This window comes from Oncorhynchus keta, chromosome 2, assembly GCF_023373465.1.
Source record: "Oncorhynchus keta strain PuntledgeMale-10-30-2019 chromosome 2, Oket_V2, whole genome shotgun sequence".
NCBI classification, from domain to species: Eukaryota; Metazoa; Chordata; class Actinopteri; order Salmoniformes; family Salmonidae; genus Oncorhynchus; species Oncorhynchus keta.
This window is the reverse complement of record NC_068422.1, coordinates 44,886,182-44,909,202: the sequence shown is the minus strand read 5'-3', so window position 1 is coordinate 44,909,202 and position 23,021 is coordinate 44,886,182. Positions and strand designations below refer to the sequence as shown.

Genomic DNA, 23,021 nt, shown 5'->3' with positions numbered 1-23,021 from the left:
CTCAAGCTCATTACCATAACGCAACGTTAACTAATCATGAAAATCGCAAATGAAATTAAATAAATTTGCTAGCTCTTAAGCTTAGCCTTCTGTTAACAACACTGTTCTCAGATTTTCAAAATATGCTTTTCAACCATAGCAAAACAAGCATTTGTGTAAGATTATTGATAGCTAGCGTAGCATTTAGCGTAGCATTCAGCATGCAACATTTTCACAAACACAAGAAAAGCATTCAAATAAAATAATTTACCTTTGAAGAACTTCGGATGTTTTCAATGAGGAGACTCAGTTAGATAGCAAATGTTCAGTTTTTCCAAAAATATTATTTGTTTAGGACAAATCGCTCCGTTTTGTTCGTCACGTTTGGCTACCAAAAAAAAAAAACGAAAATTCAGTCATCAAAACGCCAAACTTTTTTCCAAATTAACTCCATTATATCGACTGAAACATGGTAAACGTTGTTTAGAATCAATCCTCAAGGTGTTTTTCACATATCTCTTCGATGATATATCATTCGTGGAAGTCTCCCCTCTCCTCTGAATCTCCTCTGGAAGAATGCTTGCAGCTGAAAGGACACCGGGCGGACACCTGGTAAATGTAGTCTCTTATGGCCAATCTTCCAATGATATGCCTACAAACACGTCACAATGCTACAGACACCTTGGGAAATGGCAGAACGTGTAGGCTCGTTCAGGGCACATTCACAGCCATATAAGGAGACAATGGAAAACAGCGCCTCAAATGTTGCTAATTTCCTGTTTGAAGTTTCATCTTGGTTTCGCCTGTAGCATCAGTTCTGTGGCACTCACAGATAATATCTTTGCAGTTTTGGAAACGTCTGTTTTCTTTCCAAAGCTGTCAATTATATGCATAGTCGAGCATCTTTTCGTGACAAAATGTCTTGTTTAAAACGGGAACGTTTTTTCATCCAAAAATGAAATACTGCCCCTAGTGTTCCAAGAGGTTAAAATGGTTAATTACCTCCAGCATAAGAACACAAGGGAAAGTGAGAAATTTGGGAAACAGTGTAGGGCTGCCCCAATCTTAGTTGACCGAAAGTAGTCTGTTCTTTCGACCAATCAATTCTACCATTACTCTCCTGAAGTAGCCGGTAAGGGGCTACACAACGAGTCAAGCCCGAACCTTGTGCTAGCAAGCTTGCAACATTGTATAAAATATTCTGGGCAGCGTTTCCCATGCAAGTGAGCTCGGGAGAGACACAGCTGTAGGCTGTTTGCGTAAGAAGAAGAAGTGCTTGACTTGGGCAGGAGATCACTGCAGTGGAGTACAGACAACTCAAATGTTCTACTGCTTGAGCTCCTGTTCCTCTTATAGAATATTAACTCAAAAGTATTGTGGAGCTCCTGCAACTACATATAAACAGTACCAGCACCCAAAATGAATACCGGAACCTTTTCAGTCCAAGTCAAGCACTGATAAGAAGTAATCAGGTAGGCCCATTTTATGACGTTTCCACTGGATCTGAGCATGATATTTTTCCCTTTCACGCCGAGTGGTTATCGAAAGGGAGAGCGCTGTAAAGATTTTTTAAATACACCGAGGAACTATTGTCATTCTCAATGGGTGTAAAAACAAGACTTTGTTTGCTTGCCGTTTGAGGTGAAGAAAATATTACTTTGAGAAGCTCCACAGCTCATTAGTGGTGGTGCGTTAAGCCAATCAGAAATACCAAGGGCACATTTATATGCCTACATTTGTGCACAGGCCAGGTAGCCTATAGGCCTTAGTCAGGTAGTCAGGTGAGCGTCCTTACTCAACATTGAACTTTGCCCTGGCTTGACGTAGATTCAAGTGAATACTTTTGGAACGCTGAGCCATTGACTGCCTGCACCAGATAGCAGTGTGCGAGTGGCTTCTTTTGATAATGAAGCAACGGACTACAGTCATATTGTTTTGAACCTAGAAGACCTACAGACTGGAGTCGGCAAGAAGGAGTCGTCATGTCTAGTTGTTTTACTCTTAGCTAGCTAAATAATGAACTGCAATTATCATAAACCATTATCTAACTAGCTACAGTAGCGAAATATCTGTCAGATGTTAAGTAAGCAGGATCGTGGCATTTCAGAAACAATGCATGTTGGTTAGCTAGATCACACTAGCAAGCTAGTAACTCGGAGGAGAAGCCTACTTTCTGAATTAAGCAATAGATTCAATATTTCTAGAATTAATATGGCTATCATTTAGCTGGCTAGGCTACCTTGGCTAATCACCCTACTTGAAGCAGTTGGCCTGAAAAAAAAAAAGAAATCAGCTCGGCCTCAATCATAGGCTGCAAAAAAAATGTTTAGACAGGCAGGATGTATGACTGTCAGCAGGAATATGGAGCACTCCATGTCAGTAAGTCATGATGTTATGTTTTCCTTAAGATTGCATTTGACCATTTTAAGAGCTAATACTACTCTCATAAGTGGAGAAGCCCTATGCACCATACAACAATCTAGAGTCATGACAAATATACATTTTCACAAAGTGTGCTGCCTCAGTTTGTATGATGGCAATTTGCATATACTCCAGAATGTTATGAAGAGTGATCAGATGAATTGCAATTAATTGCTAAGTCCCTCTTTGCCATGCAAATGAACTGAATCCCCCAAACACATTTTCACTGCATTTCAGCCCTGCCACAAAAGAACCAGCTGACATCATGTCAGTGATTCTCTCGTTAACCTTTTGCGTGTAGGGGGCAGTATTTTTGTTTTTGGCTAAAAAAAGGTACCTATTTGAAACTGCCTATTTCTCAGCCGCAGAAACTAGAATAAGCATATAATTGTCAGATTAGGATAGAAAACACTAAAGTACCAAAAAACTGTCAAAATATTGTCTAAGTATTACAGAACTGATATTGTAGGCGAAAACCTCATTTTGAAACCGGTTCCTTTGCATGCCTATACTCCATTTAAAGGGATATCAACCAGTTTCCTTTTTCTATGGCTTCCCTAAGGTGTCAACAGGCCTTAGACAGTTTCAGGCTTTTATTTAGAAAAATGAGCGAGAAAGATCACATTGCGTAAGTGGATAGGTGGGGGCTCTCAGAGTGAGTTTTGCGCAACAGAGTAAAGCGGCCATTGTTTCTCCCGGTCCTATTGAAAAACCTACACTCCCGGTTGATATATTATCGAATATATATATTAAAAACCTGAGGATTGATTATAAAAAATGTTTGACATGTTTCTGTGGACATTATGGATATTATTTGGAATTTGTGTATGCGTTGTTGATGTTTCTGTCGACATTACGGAAACTATTTGGAATTTATCTGAGTTGTCGTGACCGCTCTTTCCTGTGGATTTCTGAACATAACGCGACAAACAAACTGAGGTATTTGGATATAAAAAATAATCTTTATGGAACAAAAGGAACATTTGTTGTGTAACTGGGAGTCTCGTGAGTGAAAACATCCGAAGATCAAAGGTAAACGATTAATTTGATTGCTTTTCTGATTTGTAACCTAGCTACTATGCTTAGTGTACATAATGTTTTGTTATGCTATCGATAAACTTAAACAAAAGCTTGGATTGCATTCGCTGTAAAGCATAATTTCAAAATCTGAGACGATAGGTGGATTAACAAAAGGCAAAGCTGTGTTTATCAATATTGCAGTTGTGATTTCATGAATATGAATATTTTTTTGTAATATTATTGACTGTGGCGCTATGCTATTCAGCGGTTGCTGATGACAATTATCCCACTTAAGGATAATAGCGTCAAGAAGCATCAAGAAGTTAACAGGTGTGAGTGTTGACGAGGACAGGGCTGGAGATCACTGTCAAGCTGATTGAGTTTGAATAACAGACTGGAAGCTTCAAAAGGAGGGTGGTGCTTGGAAATATTGTTCTTCCTCTGTCAACCATGGTTACCTGCAAGGAAACACTTGCCGTCATCATTGCTTTGCACAAAAAGGCCTTCACAGACAAGGATATTGCTGCCAGTAAGATTAAATGGTTGCACCTAAATCATCAGATCATCAATAACTTCAAGGAGAGTAGTTCAATTGTTGTGAAGAAGGCTTCAGGGCGCCCAAGAAAGTCTAGCAAGGACCGTTTCCTAAAGTTGATTCAGCTGCGGGATCGGGGCACCACCAGTACAAAGCTTGCTCAGGAATGGCAGCAGGCAGGCAGGTGTGAGTGCATCTGTACGCACAGTGAGGCGAAGACTTTTGGAGGATGGCCTGGTGTCAAGAAGGGCAGCAAAGAAGCCACTTCTCTCCAGGAAAAACATCAGGGACAAACTGATCTTCTGCAAAAGGTACAGGGATTGGACTGCTGAGGAATGGGGTAAAGTCATTTTCTCTGATGAAACCCCTGTCCGATTGTTTGGGGCACCTGGAAAAGAAAACTTGCCCGGAGAAGACAAGGTGAGAGCAAGCATCAGTCCTGTGTCATGCCAACAGTAAAGCATCCTGAGACCATTCATGTGTGGGGTTGCTTCTCAGCCAAGGGAGTGGGCTCACTCACAATTTTGCCTAAAAACACAGCCATGAATAAAGAATGGTACCAACACACCCTCCAAGAGAAACTTCTCCCAATCATCCAGGAACAGTTTGGTGACGAACAAGGCCTTTTCCAGCATGATGGAGCACCTTGCCGTAAGGCAAAAGTGGTAACTAAGTGGCTCGGGGAGCAAAACCTCTATATTTTGGGTCCATGGGCCAGGAAACTCCCCAGACCTTAATCCCATTGAGAACTTGTGGTCAATCCTCAAGAGGTAGGTGGACAAACAAAAACCCACAAATTCCAACAAACTCCAAGCATTGATTGTGCCAGAATGGGCTGCCATCAGTCAGGATGTGGACCAGAAGATAATTGACAGCATGCCAGGGCGGAATGCAGAGGGCTTGAAAAAGAAGGGTCAACACTGCAAATATTGACTCTTTGCATCAACTTCATGTAATTGTCAATAAAAGCCTTTGACACTTATGAAACACTTGTAATTATACTTCAGTATTCCATAGTAACATCTGCTGCTTCAGTGTCTTTAGATATTTTTGTCAAACTGTGGAAATTAATGTGTCATTCTCAAAACTTTTAGCCACAACTATACTCCTGCAATAACTCCCTGTCAGAGACTCGATAAAAGGTTAGGCAGGAGGCCATTGGCCAGTGGTAGGTCAGAGTTGAGGGCTCTTTCAAGCACACTCACTACCGCTTATCAGTCGTCTCTCCAGGTGCTACAGAGACGGACTAGTCCGAGGCCCTCCAGAGACTGCTGACCAACAACCTAGGATGTATCCAGAGCACAGAGAAAACTCCACTCATAATAGTATACTTCATGTAAACCTCATTCACTATGGCAGTCTGTTAGTGTGATGCCAGCATTATTATCCAGGCCAATGGTTGGATTGGACTTACTGTACTCACTCCAAAACTCATGCTCCCTGTAAGTCTCCCACACTTCTCAAAACTGACATATGTCTATCCCCCTTTCCTATAGGTGAGTCTGCTGGGCTATGGAACTCTAGAATAGTACATTTAAAAAACTGCCACCCTGTGTTCAGCTATCCGCAGACTTTCAGTGGCCACATTTTGGGGATGACCAAATGCGATCAAGTTTTATATAAACAACTAATTTTCATATTTTAAGATTACAAAATAATAACTTTGTCTTCAAATTTTTACTAACTTCTGTGATAAATATCAAGACAAATACACTTAAAATAAATGCAAGTCTCATGTCCAGAGTGAATATATTTGTATTAATGTATATCATACAGGTCTCAACTAAAATCGGTGCTTGCATCGGTAGCAGTTTGTATGAATTTGAGTGGTTACATACAATACATGTTGACAGAATGGTTGAGAGAGACGTTTGCTGTACTCTCAGGTAAGGCCATTTCTTCTGGAACAGTGGAGGCTCCTCATGTGGATGTCCTCCCCTTCCTCCTCAGTGAATTTCATAAACATAAAAACTGTATAAATAAAGTTTAGATAAAATTATACTAAATATAAAATCACGTCACCAAATAACTGATTAAAACACTATTTTGCAAAGGTCTACAGTAGCCTCAACAGCACTCTGTAGGTTAGCACCATGGTGTAGTCACCAGAGGACATCTAGCTTCTGTCCTCCTCTGGGTACATCGACTTCAATAGAAAACCTAGTGGTTCCTCCTTTAAAAGTTGTGTCATACTGTGGCACACCCTGCGTGTTGCTGCAGCATTCTGTGGCACGTCATTTAATTCTCAGCTATTTCTTCTGATACTGCAAGTTATTGCTAGTTTGACCACCAGAGGGCATCTTTGAGAGGCATTTGATAGTATTCCGTATTAGCATTACCAGTGAATTTAAAACCTTTTTTTGTAATAACATAGTATATTGGAGTTTGTAAATCCAGACCGTTTCGATCTCGGAGCGCACACTGAAAGCTCATGCCGAGAAGTAGGGTTGATTTGAGTGTTCTGGCCTTACAACGGCAGTCAAGCACCCAAGCTAACAGTGTCTATCTACTTCCAGATAACAGAGACCACTGACCATTTTACTCACCCCAGCAGAACTGGTAAGGCAGTTTTCGTGTTAACCAGAGCGTTGGTGACTGTAGATGTGCTGCTGGAAACAATTTAATTACGCTTTTTTCCTGACGATTACCGACACCGGCCATATTCAACGGGTGTTGAGCGCTCGTAGAGTAATTATTCTGCGCTCTGGTACACTCAGACGAGAGTGCTCTGAAATCCGTGTAGATAGTAGGCTGGACACAATTTAAGAACTTTTTCTGATAAACTAGTTCATTGCATCCGCCGTGGAGCCCAGTTTCATAATATACCATATTTCCCAGCTGCTTGCCGTCGTTTTGAAGTAATCGTGAAAAAGCAGGCCTTATTTTAGGGCATTTTTCACCCTGCCAGCTCCTATTAGTTCTATTGAGCATCGTGGCACCAACTCACCTTCCGAACGTTCTATTCCCAGCGTATTGTTCAATGTCACAATGACTGCTTCGCTATTGCTGGCAATGAGATCTGCTCATATTTTTGTTTACATTAACTATAAAACAATATTGGAACTCTGCAGTCTTCCCATTGGTTCCTATGGGGGAAATATAGGCACGTCTGTATTTCGCCAAATATCTCGCAATGTGTATATTTAGATTTTTTCCAAGTCAGGTGTAACCGGTGTGAAACGGCTAGCTAGTTAGCGGGTGCGCGCTAATAGCGTTTCAATCGGTGACGTCATTCGCTCTGAGACATTGAAGTAGTTGTCGCCCATGCTCTGCAAGGGCCGTGGTAGGGGTGAGGAGAGGGACGGAAGTTAAACTGTTACACGGGAACCATTTTAAAAATCCGGATAATCTCCTCTTTGTAATTGTGTAAATCTGGGCAGCGAGCTCGTTTGTCATCGATCGCTAGACCAGAAATAGTCAGAAGTTTCTATTTTTCCCCTACTTTTTCATTACGCAGACATAAGCACAGTTGACACCATCGAGGTGCGGATGTTTACTTTTTTCCCCCCCAGTTTTGTCCGACGAACAGATTGTAGTGGTAAAATAAAAAAGGGATATAAGCATCACTCCAGTCGAAACAGGCTCTGCGAACGTTCGATTTCATTAATTTGCTATGGGCTCGCGCTAGTGTTCCAGTTTAGCCAACTGTTGGAGGAAATTATGGTTGAAATGACTAATTATGTATACATTCCAATCAGAACCGACTAGTCCAAATGCTATAATGTACTGTACATATGAATTTTCTCTTGCTCCCTTTCCCAATTGTATATAGTGTAGTCAGGAGTTTATTAACAATGAAGGTCTGTTCCTTAGTTCATTCATTTGTACAATCTCCAGGTGGCAGGAACGAACTATCTCCAGACTGTCTAGAATGCTGATTTATACTGTCTGACCTTGACTTCAGGCGTGGAGCGAAAACTCGAGAAACTATAGGGCCTCTATGAAGAGAGAACATTAAGAAAATGTTGACGTCATTTTCAGTTTATAACCTGTAGAAAAATGTGTATGTGTTAGTACTCTCTTGAATTAAACGCTGTTACCTGGCTTTTAAGACTGGTCTCGATCTACTTCATGCATAATTAATGAACTTACAAATCATTAATGAAATAGAAAGAGTGCGAATTTGGTTTTGGCTATAAAACATATAGGAATTTAAAATTCCACTAACACCAACGTTCTTAAGCCTTTTTTCAGCCTTGGGTGAATTTTGACTCGTTCTATTATCCCGCCTATAGATAGCCAAAGCGACTATATGAAAGCACCCGAATGAATGTCCATTGAGAAAGCACAACGACTATACCATTTAGCTAAGCTAAGAATGACGAGAATAATCAAGTCAATAAACGTTGGGTAGTTAAATAGCCTATAATTAATATACTGGCATGTTTGATTTATAACTACTAACAATAGGTAGCTAGCTAACATACCGGTACATACTGCTGTAATGATATTCTGTGTGGTTCGTAAGGACAGCGTAGCTAACAAATTGTCAGCCAACATAAAGTGTAAGGTAACTTATTTGAAAAGTAATTACTTTATTACATTGAGAAGCAAGCTACCTCTTGGTTGTTAGGGCAAATCTGGTCTGTGATTTTAAAAAATTAAACATTCCCCACAACTAGCTCGGCTATTAGACTATTCTTTAGTAAAGGTTGAATAGTCTATTGTTCAGCTATTAGCCCTCCTCGCAACAAATTGCTGTTCCGATCTCATCCCTTTCCCTCTTCCACGCGTCATCAGTCTACTCCTGAGTGGCTCGCTTGTGAGCATGCTGGCAGCATCTTCGGTTGTGCGTCAAGAATTCTGCATGTTTGTATGAAGGTGTGGTTATTCACAGGCAAATTGTTATATGCTATGGAGGTACATTTGTGTCTTTTAGTCGAGAGCAAAACCTTCATTTTCAATTTGAAAATAATTGATCGAAGATGGCATCTCAGGTAAGCAGCACTGGGCTGTATTAACGAATCCTAAAATGACATCTGCTGCTTTAGAATGAACAGTTAGATCTCAGTTATTGAAATACAGACAGATGTAGTAGTCCCAGAGTTAATGATCCAAGGTCAGTTTTGCATTTCACCTCCTGATTTAAGATGACTGACCGTGTTAGAATTTTAAAAACAGGGCTTAAATCATGCTCTCTCATCTGCAGGTATGTTTTGATGTGAGAGAGGAAGCCAGTCCCGTCATCGCCACCTCACCCGCTCTTAATATCATCTTTGGGCCAACTGGGGGCCCTAGGCTGGTTAGGAAATACATCAATTGTGATTAACTGAGAGAATATTAGGGTAGCACTGTAATTCATGAATCATATGCTGTCTGCCGCTGTCCTTACCTCTTTCCCTTTCGGTCTTCTACACCTCGTCTTTCTTCCTCGTTTAATAATGCACACCATATATGCATTGAAGTACAGATTGAACTTGTATTTATAATATTACAATTATCATAATTATAATGCATTTATAACACCTGGATAAAGAACTTTTCAATAAAGCGTTTCACATTGGTTGAAATTAAGTATCACATTGAAATACTATCCGGTGTCCTCAGATTAATGCAGATGAAGGGAGTTAGATATGCGTAGATAGTTTTTTTTTCCGTATATATGAATTACAAATCAATCATGTTTCTAGTCTATTGCATCGTTACAATGTGTAATCATTGATGTCCCAGGAGCGGTAAACACCGTTGAAGTGTATAATTGTAATACATTCATGCAGACACAGCATTCAAATAATGAATTTTAATATGACTGAAAAAGATTGTCTGAGATTCATACCTGAACCGCACCTTTAGTTGCCAAGGAACAGTACATGATCAGTGAATATATTCAATGTACAGGCTAAAATGTGGGAATCTTGTGCGTGGTAATAACTACAGTATATGTGTAAATAGGACTTGCATCCTTGGAACAATAAAGATATTATCTTCTACTCTATCAATATGCCGCATTAATGCCATTCAGAATTGAAGTTGATACAACAACTATGATAGCTGAGGTTCATAGATAGGTTCTGAACTAATATTCATACCAAATGTTTTAAGGGTCCATACACAGATCGGCTACATACTGTAGCTAGCTACACATCCATATGCATAGTTATTTTTAGTTAGCTAGCTATGTTACTTCAGCTGCATTGCAAGGCAAACTTACACAATTGTACATTCAATTTGCAGTAAATGCTTTAGCTAGCTAGATTCTTTACATCCACTGATTCACAAGACAACAGCCTAGTTTGCTGGTTCTCGCAAGAGTCCCTAAAACATTAAAACACGAATTACAAATTGATTAACACTAGCTAGTAGGCTTATGTTAGCTAGTCAGATTACTTGCTAAAATAGTGATTTTCGTAAATTAACTTTATGAAAATGAATATGCAGAAACGTTTTTGCTTGACTCGTTATGACAAAACAACTTACATCTGGTTCCACTGTAATCTTTTGTCAGCCATCTTTGTTGAAGAACGCCACAAGGCAAAGGTGGCTTGCGTCAAAATTTGTCATTGGAACTACTCGATATGATTGGTCATAAAAACCTTGGGACCCAAATGCATAATGAGTACTCTAACTCCCCCTTGTGGTGATCTGGAGCAATGAAGCTGTGACGCTGGGTACCTCTAAATAAATCCAGTAGTATATGTATATGAGCAGTAGATGAGAATGTAGTATCAGTAGACAAAAAACAAATACGTTACTGTTCTCTTTTCAGCTATGTGACAACCTCAAAAATGACACTCCTGTGTAAGGGTCTACGGCGAATCACAGCCAGCCGCCAGAGAGAAGCAAATGTAACCACAGGACATGTGACAGAGTTGATGGACACCCTATGTTTATCAATGAACAGAAAGTTCCACAGAATGTAATATAATCACGTGCTATCAGAAACCGCTGGACTTGACCCCAGGTTTAAGAATTTAGCCTTTAGTGATGGCAGAGCGATTGATGAGGCTCTTCAAAGAATAACCTCAGCAGCAGGGAGGGACAGCTCCAGTAGTCAGCTGGCTCAAGCACCAGGGCAACAGGAAGAAGAGGGATCAGATGGAGCAGAAGCACCAGCAGTAGTGCCACAAAAGTCTGCTGTTTGGATGCTGTTTGATAAGAGAGCAACTAAGGATGCAGCATGAAGGAATCCCTCAGGAGATGCCATAATGGAGGTCTGATCTTATTTGGAGGAGCCCCCTCCAAAGATCTGCAGATCCTCTGAGCTGGTGGAAGAACAAGGGCTCTGTCTACCCACGGCTTACTAAAGTCATGACAGGGAGACTGCATAGTGGACACATCTGTTCCCTCTGAGAGGGTCTTCTCGAAAACAGGACAAATAATTACTGAGAGAAGAAATCGCATCAGCCCCTCGAAAGTGAGGCAGCTCGTATTTCTGAATACTAATCTCTCAAAAGCAAAATATGGTCAATATTGTTGTGTGCTGCTGGTTATAACATGGCAATAAAGAAGAGAGAAAAGAGCGACCAGTTTAATGTTTTAAGTGGGATGCTGCAGTTTTGCACATTTTTATTTATTTTTATTTGATATGGTGCAATATTCTATTATGCTGTTCAGATTCTATTCGTTTTAAATGGTTAGATAAATATGCACTTTGTTTATATACATGCAAATGTTTAATAGCATTATTTTTCTTAACAAACCAATGCATTTTTAAATACATTATGGTTAAGGTAGAGCATGATCTTATTTAATAATTTAATTAGAAATGTTTTAACCTGGGCCTCCCGGGTGGCGCAATGGTTAAGGGCGCTGTACTGCAGCGCCAACCGTGCCACCAGAGACTCTGGGTTCGCGCCCAGGCTCTGTCGTAACCGGCCGCGACCGGGAGGTCCGTGGGGCGACGCACAATTGGCCTAGCGTCATCCGGGTTAGGGAGGGTTTGGCCGGTAGGGATATTCTTGTCTCATCGCGCACCAGCGGCTCCTGTGGCGGGCCGGGCGCAGTGCACGCTAACCAAGGTTGCCAGGTGCACAGGGTTTCCTCAGACACATTGGTGCAGCTGGCTTCCGGGTTGGATGCGCGCTGTGTTAAGAAGCAGTGCGGCTTGGTTGGGTTGTGTATCGGAGGACGCGTGACTTTCAACCTTAGTCTCTCCCGAGCCCGTACAGGAGTTGTAGCGATGAGACAAGATAGTAGCTACTAACAATTGGATACCACGAAATTATGTAGAAAAAGGGGTAAAAAAATTCAAATAAAAATTTAACAAATAAGTTGATTGCATTTAACCACTGCGCCACCCGGGAGGTTCAATGTAGCGAACACCTGCTTGCTCACCAAGTCAACATATACGGCAACTCCATCACAGCCAGGATGGTGGACATGATTGTCTGGAGGAAGCCCAAACAGGATAATAATGCACCGAATAATGTAGACTGAACAAAAATATAAAAACGTAACATGTAAAGTGTTGGTCCCATGTTTCATAAGCAGAAATAAAAGATTCCTGAAATGTTCCATAAGCAAAAGGATTTTCTCTAATTTTGTGCACAAATGTATTTACATCCCTGTTAGTGAACATTTCTCCTTTTCCAAGAATCCATCCACCTGACAAGTGCGGCATATGAAGAAACGTATTAAACAGCATGATTACACAGGTGCACCTTGTACTGGGGACAATAAAAGGCCACTCCAAAATGTGCAGCTGTGTCACAAAATGACTAAGCTGTTGCAAGATAAAGAAAGTTATATTCAACACCATTAGCCACCTCCAATATAATTTTAGATAATTTTATAGAACGTCCAACCGTATTCACAACCGCAGACCACATGTATGGAGTTGTGTGGGCGAGCAGTTTGCTGATGTCAACATTATGAACAGAGAGCCCCATGGTAGCGGTGGGTTTATGGTATGGGCAGGCTTAAGCTACAGACAATAAACACAATTGCATTTTATCGATGGCAATTTGAATGCACAGAGATACCGTGACCAGACAGAAACTAAAACAGGAAGCACCCATGCTCAGGTCTGTTCAACGCAGGTCCGACCAATTCCTCGCTTCAAGATGGCTTCGGTCACGTGGACTGGGATATGTTTCCGCATAGGGCCGGACAATAACATTAATGAATACGCTGATTCGGTGAGAGAGTTCATTATCAAGTGCATCGGTGATGTTGTACACACAGCGTCTATTAAAAACATTCCCCAACCAGAAACAGTGGATTGATGGCAGCATTCGCGCAAAACTGAAAGTGCGAACCACTGCTTTTAATCAGGGCAAGGTGACCGGAAACATGACCGATAACAAACAGTGCAGCTATTCCCTCCGCAAGGCAATCAAACAAGCGAAGCGTCAATATCGAGACAAAGTAGTCGCAATTCAATGGCTCAGACACGAGAGGTATGTGGCAGGGTCTACAGTCAATCACGGACTACAAAAGGAAAACCAGCCCCGTCGCGGACCACGATGTCTTGCTCCCAGACAAACTAAACAACTTCTTTGCTCGCTTTGAGGACAATACAGTGCCACGGCCCACTACCTAAACCTGCGGGCTCTCATTCACTGCAGCCAACGTGAGTGAAACATTTAAACGTGTTAACCCTCGCAAGGCTGTCGACCCAGACGGCATCCCCAGACCAGCTGGCAGGCTGGTGTTTACGGACATATTCAATCAGTCCTTATCGCAGTGTACTGTTCCCACATGCTTCAAGAGGGACACCATTGTTCCTGTTTAAGAATTTAGCCTTCAGTGATGCCAGAGCAATTGATGAGGCTCTTCAAAGAATAACCTCAGCAGCAGGGAGGGACAGTTCCAGTAGTCAGTAGTTCCCAAGAAAGCGAAGGAAACTGAGCTAAATGACTATCACCCCGAAGCACTCACTTCCGTCATCATGAAGTGCTTTGAGAGACAGGTCAAGGACCATATCACCTCCACCCTACCTGACACCCTAGACCCACTCCAATTTGCTTACCGCCCCAATAGGTCCACAGACGACGCAATCACACTGCCCTATCCCATCTGAACAAGAGGAATACCTATGTAAGAATGCTGTTCAACTACAGCTCAGCATTTAACACCATAGTACCCTCCAAACTCGTCATTAAACTCAAGACCCTGGGTCTTGACCCCGCCCTGTGCAACTGGGTCCTGGACTTCCTGATGGTCCGCCCCCAGGTGGTGAGGGTAGGTAACAACATCTCCACCCCGCTGATCCTCAACACTGGGGCCCCACAAGGGTGCGTTCTCAGCCCTCTCCAGTACTCCCTGTTCAAACATGACTGCATGGCCATGCACGCCTCCAACTCAATCATCAAGTTTACAGACGACACTACAGTGGTAGGCTTGATTACCAACAATGACGAGACGGCCTACAGGGAGGTGGTGAGGGCCCACGGAGTGTGGCGTCAGGAAAATAACCTCACACTCAATGTCAACAAAACAAAGGAGATGATCGTGGACTTCAGGAAACAGCAGAGGGAGCAGACCCCTATCCACATTGACGGGACAGTAGTGGAGAAGGTGGAAAGTTAAGTTCCTCGGCGTACACATCACATAAAAACTGAAATGGTCCACCCACACAGACAGTGTGGTGAAGAAGGCGCAACAGCGCGTCTTCAACCTCAGGAGGCTGAAGAAATTAGGCTGGTCACCAAAAACACTCACAACCGTAAGGGTAGTGAGGTCTGCACAACGCATCACCGGAGGCAAACTACCTGCCCTCCAGGACACCTACATCACCCGATCTCACAAGAAGACCAAAAAGATCATCAAGGACAACAACCACCGAGCCACCACCTGTTCACCCCGCTATCATCCAGAAGGCGAGGTCAGTACAGGTTAGAGGTCAGCCGATTAATCGGAATGGCCGATTAATTAGGGCCGATTTCAAGTTCTCATAACAATCGGAAATTGGTATTTTTGGGCGCCCATTTGCCAATTATTTTATTTATTTTTATACCTTTATTTAACTAGGCAAGTCAGTTAAGAACACATTCTTACTTTCAATGACGGCCTAGGAACGGTGGGTTAACTGCCTTGTTTAGGGGTAGAATGACAGATTTTCACCTTGTCAGCTCGGGGGATCCATTCTAGCAACCTTACAGTTAACTGGTCCAACGCAATAACTACCTGCCTCTCTCTCGTTGCACTCCACAAGGAGCCTGTTACACGAATGCAGTAAGCCATGGTAAGTTGCTAGCTAGCCTTAAACAGATCTTATGAAAAACAATCAATCATAATCACAGCCAGCAGCATACCACCCTGCAAACCACTGCTGGCTTGCTTCTGAAGCGAAGCAGGGTTGGTCCAGGTAAGTTCCTGGATGGGAGACCAGATGCTACTGGAAGTGGTGTTGGAGGGCCAGTAGGAGGCTCAAAGGCAGTGATTGGGCCCAAGGCAGTGATTGGGGACACTGCCCTGTGTAGGGTGCTGTCTTTCGGATGGGACGTTAAAAGGGTTGTCCTGACTCTCTGAGGTCATTTAAGATCCCATGGCAGTTATGGTAATAGTAGGGGTGTTAACCCTGGTGTCCTGGTTAAATTCCCAATCTGGCCCTCAAACCATCACGGTCACCTAACAATCCCCAGTTTACAATTGGCTCATTCATTACCCTCCTCTCCCCTGTAACTATTCCCCAGGTCATTGCTGCAAATGAGAATGTGTTCTCAGTCAATTTACCTGGTAAAATAACGGATAAATAAAATAAAACTACACATGGTTGATGATATTAATAGAAATTATCTAGCGTGTCCTGCGTTGCATTTAATCCGACTGAGTGGTGGTAGGCAGAAGCAGGCATGTATTCATTCAAACAGCACTTTCGTGCATTTTGCCAGCAGCTTCAAGCATTGCGTCAAACATTGTGCTGTTTATAACTTCAAGCCTATCAACTCCCGAGATGAGGCTGGTGGAACAGAAGTGAAATGGCTAGCTAGTTAGCGCGCGCCAACTAGAGGGTCGGAAGCTATACTGTTACACTGGCAATACTAAAGTGCCTATAAGAACATCCAATAGTCAAAGGTTAATTAAATAAAAATGGTATAGAGGGAAATAGTCCTATACTAACCACAACCTAAAACTTCTTAACTGGGAATATTGAAGATTCATGTTAAAAGGAACCACCAGCTTTCATATGTTCTCATGTTCTGAGCAAGGAACTGAAACGTTAGCTTTCTTACATAGCACATATTGCACTTTTACTTTCTTCTCCAACACTTTGTTTATGCATTATTTAAACCAAATTGAACATGTTTCATTATTTACTTGAGGCTAAATTGATTTTATTGATGTATTATATACATATATAAAAATACATTATTTTGTATTTTATTAAATCGGCCAATTAATTGGGATTGGCTTTTTTGGTCCTCCAATAAATCGGTATCAGCTTTGAAAAATCATAATCGGTCGACCTCTAGTACAGGTGCATTAAAAGTGGGGACCAGGAGACTGAAAAACAGCTTCTATCTCAAGGCCATCAGACTGTTAAAACAGCCATCACTAACATTGAGTGGCTGCTGTCAACATACTCATCTCTAGCCACTTTAATCATTTAAAAAAAGTATGTAATAAATGTATCACTAGCCACTTTAAACAATGCCACTTTATATAATGTTTACATACCCTACATTTCTCATTTCATATGTATATACTGTACTCTATACCATCTACTGCATCTTGCCTATGCCGTTCAGCCAGCACTCATTCATATATTTTTATGTACATATTAATTCCTTTACAATTGTGTGTATAAGGTATTTATTGTGAAATTGTTAGGTTAGATTACATGTTAGATATTACTGCATGGTTGGAGCTAGAAGCACAAGCATTTCGCTACACTGACATTAACATCTGCTAACCATGTGTATGTGACAAATAACATTTGATTTGAGAGAATCACTGACATGATGTCAGCTTGTCTATTTGTGGCAAGGCTGAAATACAGTGGAAATGTTTTGGGGGATTCAGTTCATTTGCATGGCATAGAGGGACTTTGCAATTAATTGCAATTCATCTGATCACTTTTAATAACATTCTGGAGTATATACAAACTGAGTTAGCAGACTGAAAATTAATATTTGTGTCATTCTCAAAACTTGTGGCCACAACTGTACATATTCTTATTCATTCCTTTACACTTGTGTATGAGGTAGTTTTTGTGACATTGTTAGATAATTTGTTAGATATTACTGTATGGTCGGAACTAGAAGCACAAGCGTTTCACTACACTCGCATTAACATCTGCTAATCATGTGTATGTGACCAATAAAATTTGATTTGAGCTCCTGAGGACCATTGTCAACGGCCACCATCACTTCATGTTTCAGCATGATAATGAACGGCCCTATGTCGCAAGGATCTGTACACAACTCCTGGACAGTCTGTGGTGCAACGTGGCGTTGGTGGATGTAGTGAGACATGATGTCCCAGATGTGCTCAATTGGATTCAGGTCTGGGGAACGGGCGGGCCAGTCCATAGCATCAATGCCTTCCTCTTGCAGGAACTGCTGACACACTCCAGCCACATGAGGTCTAGCATTGTCTTGCATTAGGAGGAACCCAGGGCCAACTGCACCAGCATATGGTCTCACAAGGGGTCTGAGGATCTCATCTCGGTACCTAATGGCAGTCAGGCTACCTCTGGCGAGCACATGGGAGGGCTGTGCGGCCACCCAAAGAAATGCCACCCCACACCATGACTGACCCACCGCCAAACCGGTCATGCTGGAGGATGTTGCAGGCAGCAGAACGTTCTCCACGGGGTCTCCAGACTGTCACGTCTGTCACATGTGCTCAGTGTGAACCTGCTTTCATCTGTGAAGAGCACAGGGCGCCAGTGGCGAATTTGCCAATCTTGGTGTTCTCTGGCAAATGAAAAACACTCTGCACGGTGTTGAGCTGTAAGCACAACCCCCACCTGTGGACGTCGGGCCCTCATACCACCCTCATGGAGTCTGTTTCTGACCGTTTGATCAGACACATGCACATTTGTGGCCTGCTGGAGGTCATTTTGCAGGGCTCTGGCAATGCTCCACCTTGCACAAAGGCGGAGGTAGCGGTCCTGCTGCTGGGTTGTTGCCCTCCTACGGCCTCCTCCACGTCTCATGATATACTGGCCTGTCTCCTGGTAGCACCTCCATGCTCTGGACACTACGCTGACAGACACAGCAAACCTTCTTGCCACAGCTCGCATTGATGTGCCATCCTGGATGAGCTGCACTACCTGAGCCACTTGTGTGGATTGTAGACTCCGTCTCATGCTACCACTAGAGTGAAAGCACCGCAAGCATTCAAAAGTGACCAAAACATCAGCCAGGAAGCATAGGAACTGAGAAGTGGTCTGTGGTCCACACCTGCAGAACCACTCCTTTATTGGGGGTGTCTTGCTAATTGCCTATAATTTAATATAATTTGTCTATTCCATTTGCACAACAGCATGTGAAATTCATTGTCAATGAGTGTTGCTTCCTAAGTGGACAGTTTGATTTCACAGAAGTGTGATTGACTTGGAGTTACATTGTGTTGTTTAAGTGTTCCCTTTATTTTTTTGAGCAGTGTATATCCAGACAAAGGTTTTAAGTGTATATAGTGGGCATATTGGATTTCTAACATAGTTGAAGTACACACTAATAGCCATGAGTACAGGTCATAAGTGCAGTACACAATCCCCCCACCCCATTTACAATGTGTACATATACAGGTGATTAAACCACCATTTAATGGCAATATGGCAGCCATACCGGATTTTGGATTTGGATTCAAATCTAGGGGGTTCCCCTAACGTAAATGCAAGTAGGGGCTAAACATATAACGCAAGTTACAGTTTTCAGTGTGAGCAAACTTGCCATAGACCTGATTACAATTGCCACAACGTCAAAAAAAATGTGTAACTATGCATTTCTGTCAGGCAGGACCATACAGCACTGAATGAGAGCATATTTGACTTGTAAAGTTGTCTGTTGAACAGCTACCAAAAAGTGAAGTTTACATTCATCATAAATATTAATAATTGATATTTCAGACTAGTGTATGTGTTTACAGGTCTATATTTCCAAGAAGCATTAAGATATCCCAATTTTGTTTGTTTGTGTATGTAGGGCAAAAAATGTACTCGTATTCCACATTTTAGAAATATCAGATTCTCGTTTACATGAGTCCCTCCTGTCAGGCATTCTTCTTCACGGTTTGAGTTTGTATTTATTAGGGATTCTCATTAGCTGCTGCCAAGGCAAAATTCCAAAATGTTTAATAAGACCAGTCAACACAATCACAATGTATCCATTTGAATGTGCCTGTACCCTTGTGTGCGACTCTTCACATTACCTGTTGTTCCATAAGGTGTATTTTTACCCGTTTTTTTTTTTAAATCTAATTTTACTGCTTGCATCAGTTACCTGATGTATAGAGTTCCATGTAGTCATGGTTCTATGTAGTACTATGCACCTCCCCTAGTCTGTTCTGGACTTGGGGACTGTGAAGAGACCTCTGGTGGCATGTCTTGTGGGGTATACATGGATGTCAATAACACTTACAAAAACAACTAGTGATGATGTCAATCTCTTCCACTTTGAGCCATGAGAGATTGACATGCATGTCATTAACGTTAGCTCTCCATGTACTTTTAAGAGCAAGCGGTGCTACCCTGTTCTGAGCCAACTGCTATTGTCTTAAGTCCCTCTTTGTGACACCTGACCACACTACTGAACAGTAGTCAAAACTCAGGCCTGGAGGACCTGCATTGTTGATAGTGATGTTAAGGCAGAGCAGCACTTTATTATGGACAGACTTCTCCCCATCTTAGCTACTGTTGTATCAATACGTTTTGACTATGACTATGAGTTTTACAATCAAGGGTTACTCCAAGCAGTTTAGTCACCTCAACTTGCTCAATTTCCACATTATTCATTAAGAGATGTAGTTGAGGTATAGTGAATGATTTGTCCCAAATACAATGCTTTTAGTTTTGGAAATATTTAGGACGAACTCCTTGCTACCCATTCGAAACTAACTGCAGCTCTTTGTTAAGTGTTGCAGTCATTTCAGCTGCGGTAGTAGCTGATGTGTACAGTGTTGAGTCATCTGCATACAGAAACACTGGCTTTTCTCATAACATGTCTTTAGTAAAGATTTTTAAAAAGGGGCCTAAACTGCTAATATTTAGAAAAATGTAACAACTTTTACTGTAAAATATTTTTATGCAACCATCCATTTCATATATGGAAAAACATGGTCGTGCTTTGTTATACCTCGGGTAGGAGAATCTACAAAACTAAAGCCCTTCGAGGATTGTCCATTAGCCTATATCCCGAAGCTAACAGCTTGATATTTTGTAGGCAACATTCGGAATAAATGTTGTTTTTTAAAATGCGTTCATGAACATGAAAGTTCTGATTTCAACATTAAAATAATGAATTGTCTCCAGACCTCGCATTTCATGATGTTTTCTTCAAAGCGAGAAAAGAAAAAGAAAAAAAAACGACAGGTGCTTAAGATCAAACGATTTGGCCGAATCAGAGCCAGCAAATCTGAGGCCATATTACTTTACCAAATGAGATAGCGATGCATTGACAACATACTGGCATGACACAAAGCTCAGGGTCATCGATATAATTAAACGGTGCATTTATCGATCCGGTCAAATCATAAACAGTAGGCTATATAGGAATGCAAACAGGCACCTCTCGATACTGGGTTACACACGACATAACCTGCGATAATGTTCCATTCAATGATTTACAGCTGCTGCAAATGATTTATCCAGTTAAAACAAAAATGTAAAATATGTTCTCTGATATCACAGTTAACAATTTAGCTAGCTAAGAAATACCATCGTCGACTTGGTGTTATTATTTACGGTCACGCGATAGCGAATGTCAATAACCATTGTCGAGTTCGATTCTGTGTGGCCCACTTCAAAAGGTTGTATCTACTTCTGTTCACAGATAATATCTACAAAACGTTATCTTGTTTACATTATTAGAAACAGACAGTTAAACTTCAACCTTACCTGTTTAGATAGTGTCCGACTGTTACGCCAAATAATCAACAACAACAAAAAAAATCAGCGTCAATCAGCGGGTTGAGTCAGATCCGTAATAAACTTTATCCGCTCTTCTCAGGACGGACTCTGCAGTTTGGTCGCAAGGAAGGAAGCTCGTGCACGGGCACAATTCGATTATTCGATCACGTTGCGTAGTCTGGACTCACGAAATGACAGTGAAATAGGTGGCTAGCCATTAAGCAACTACACACTCGCTAACTAACGGTGTATTCTCTCTCAACCCGACATTTAGCAACGATTGTTCCCGGATAAAGTTGATCTCCTACCCTCTTCTATCGCCATCTTTACCCGCGGGGTACACTGGGTAATCCTTAGGAATCCCCACGTACTGAGCGTCCTGACGTTCAAAATAGGCTATTAAGGGAAAGGACTGACAGGTGGATTTTTTTTACAACTTAATTGCACTAGCTGCAGGACTTTATAGCCTAGTGCATGGGGTTCCCAACCTAGGGGGCGCCAACGTTTCGTGGGGGGGACCCTCCTTGATAAAATAACAAATAAAAATGTATTACAATACCAGTCAAAGGTTTGGACACACCTACTCATTCAGGGGTTTTTCTTTATTTGTACTATTTTCTACGTTGTAGAATAATAGTGAAGACATCAACACTATGTAACAACACATATGGAATCATGTAGTAACCACCCAGCTTGCACAGTGGATCTGGGACGATTCCGGCTGAGAGTCGGGGCACTCCGCTGAGAGTCAGACTCGTCCAACGTCATGGCCCGAGTCTGGGCCGCATTCAGCAGTATTACTTATGGCTAGGATGCGGGGATTGAGCTCGGGTCGATTCCGGTGTGGCCCAAATGTATTAGTTGATGCTCGGCCCAATTCTGTTGAGAGTTATCTGGCCCATATGTATTACTTGGGGCTCGGGCCGATTGGGGCTACTCTGGCAGATGATTACACGGGCTGCTTTATATAATTAACATGTAATTATTTATTTTTCCATATTTTCTCATTGTTTCTGTGATCAAAAAATACAATTAACATTTAAATGACAATCTTTAAGAGTCCTGTGTAGTATTTTTGTGGATGGGTATAATGTGTATGTATAAAATTTATAATAGCAATATTTAAAATGACTAAATCGGGTAATTTTGTATACATTTATTTACATTTGCATCGGGCCGCTTCTGGTAAAAAAAGTAGGCAAAATCGGCTGAGTTTCGGTAGACGGAAACGGCCCGATGTACTTGGGCTCATTCTGGGCAGTCATTCATTCTGATTCCGGGCCAAGTCCGACACCCGAGTCCGGGCCGATTCAATCAGTTCCTGTTAGTCATTGTAGAATAATAGTGAAGACATCAACACTATGAAATAACATTTGTTATGAATGTGCTAGCTGGGTGGTTACTACATGATTAGATGTGTTATTTCATGGTGTTGATGTCTTCACTATTATTCTACAATGTAGAAAATTCCAAAAATAAAGAAAAACCCTTGAATGAGTATGTGTGTCCACACTCTTGACTGGTACTCTCTCTCTCATTCATCCGCAATGCTTTAGGTTAGTCAAGCCAGATCAAGAAGCGACTCTGATTCACATAGGGATATATACTGTATGATATATATGACATTCAAAAGCTGTGCTATAACCTTCTAAAGTCAAGGAGGGAAAGAATTTGATCTATTCACTTTTTGTAAAACAAAATATCTATAATTAAATCGAGAGTTCATATAAATTATTCTAATTAAACATTTTTGGGGATATAATTAATTTTCCTTATCCATTATAATTATTATTATTATTAAATAGCCTACCTAAAATATGTCAAGGGTTTTGTTTAAACTACGTAAAATTGCAGGAAATTAGCTTCAAAACAAACAAAAACATCCTAAGTCCCTCAAATGACACAGAATCAAGCTGGTGGTGCATTTGAGGCTCCTCAATACATTTTCCCTGGCGTGGTGTTATGGTACTAGACACAATATTAGTAAAGGTGCTATCTTTGATATCAATTGAAGTGCATTCATTTAAATGGTAGGCTAAAATGTTTAAATGTTAAATGTTTACATTAAAGTGCCCAATAGTCTACATGATGTAAAATAAATGAGGGCGG

The 23,021-nt window shown here is 41.5% G+C and overlaps 2 protein-coding genes across 2 annotated transcripts in view; both read right to left on the bottom strand.

The window, feature by feature from the left end:
- The window catches only part of LOC118401128 (tight junction-associated protein 1-like), a 130,467-nt gene extending 109,152 nt beyond the window's left edge, over window positions 1-21,315 (bottom strand). Inside the window, 1 exon segment of the mRNA XM_035798397.2 lies at window positions 20,901-21,315. The gene's annotated coding sequence lies outside the window, so the exon portion shown is untranslated.
- LOC118401088 (serine/threonine-protein phosphatase 2A 56 kDa regulatory subunit delta isoform-like) overlaps window positions 1-23,021 on the bottom strand; it is a 633,889-nt gene that overhangs the window by 475,939 nt on the left and 134,929 nt on the right. The gene's annotated exons all lie outside the window — the stretch shown is intronic.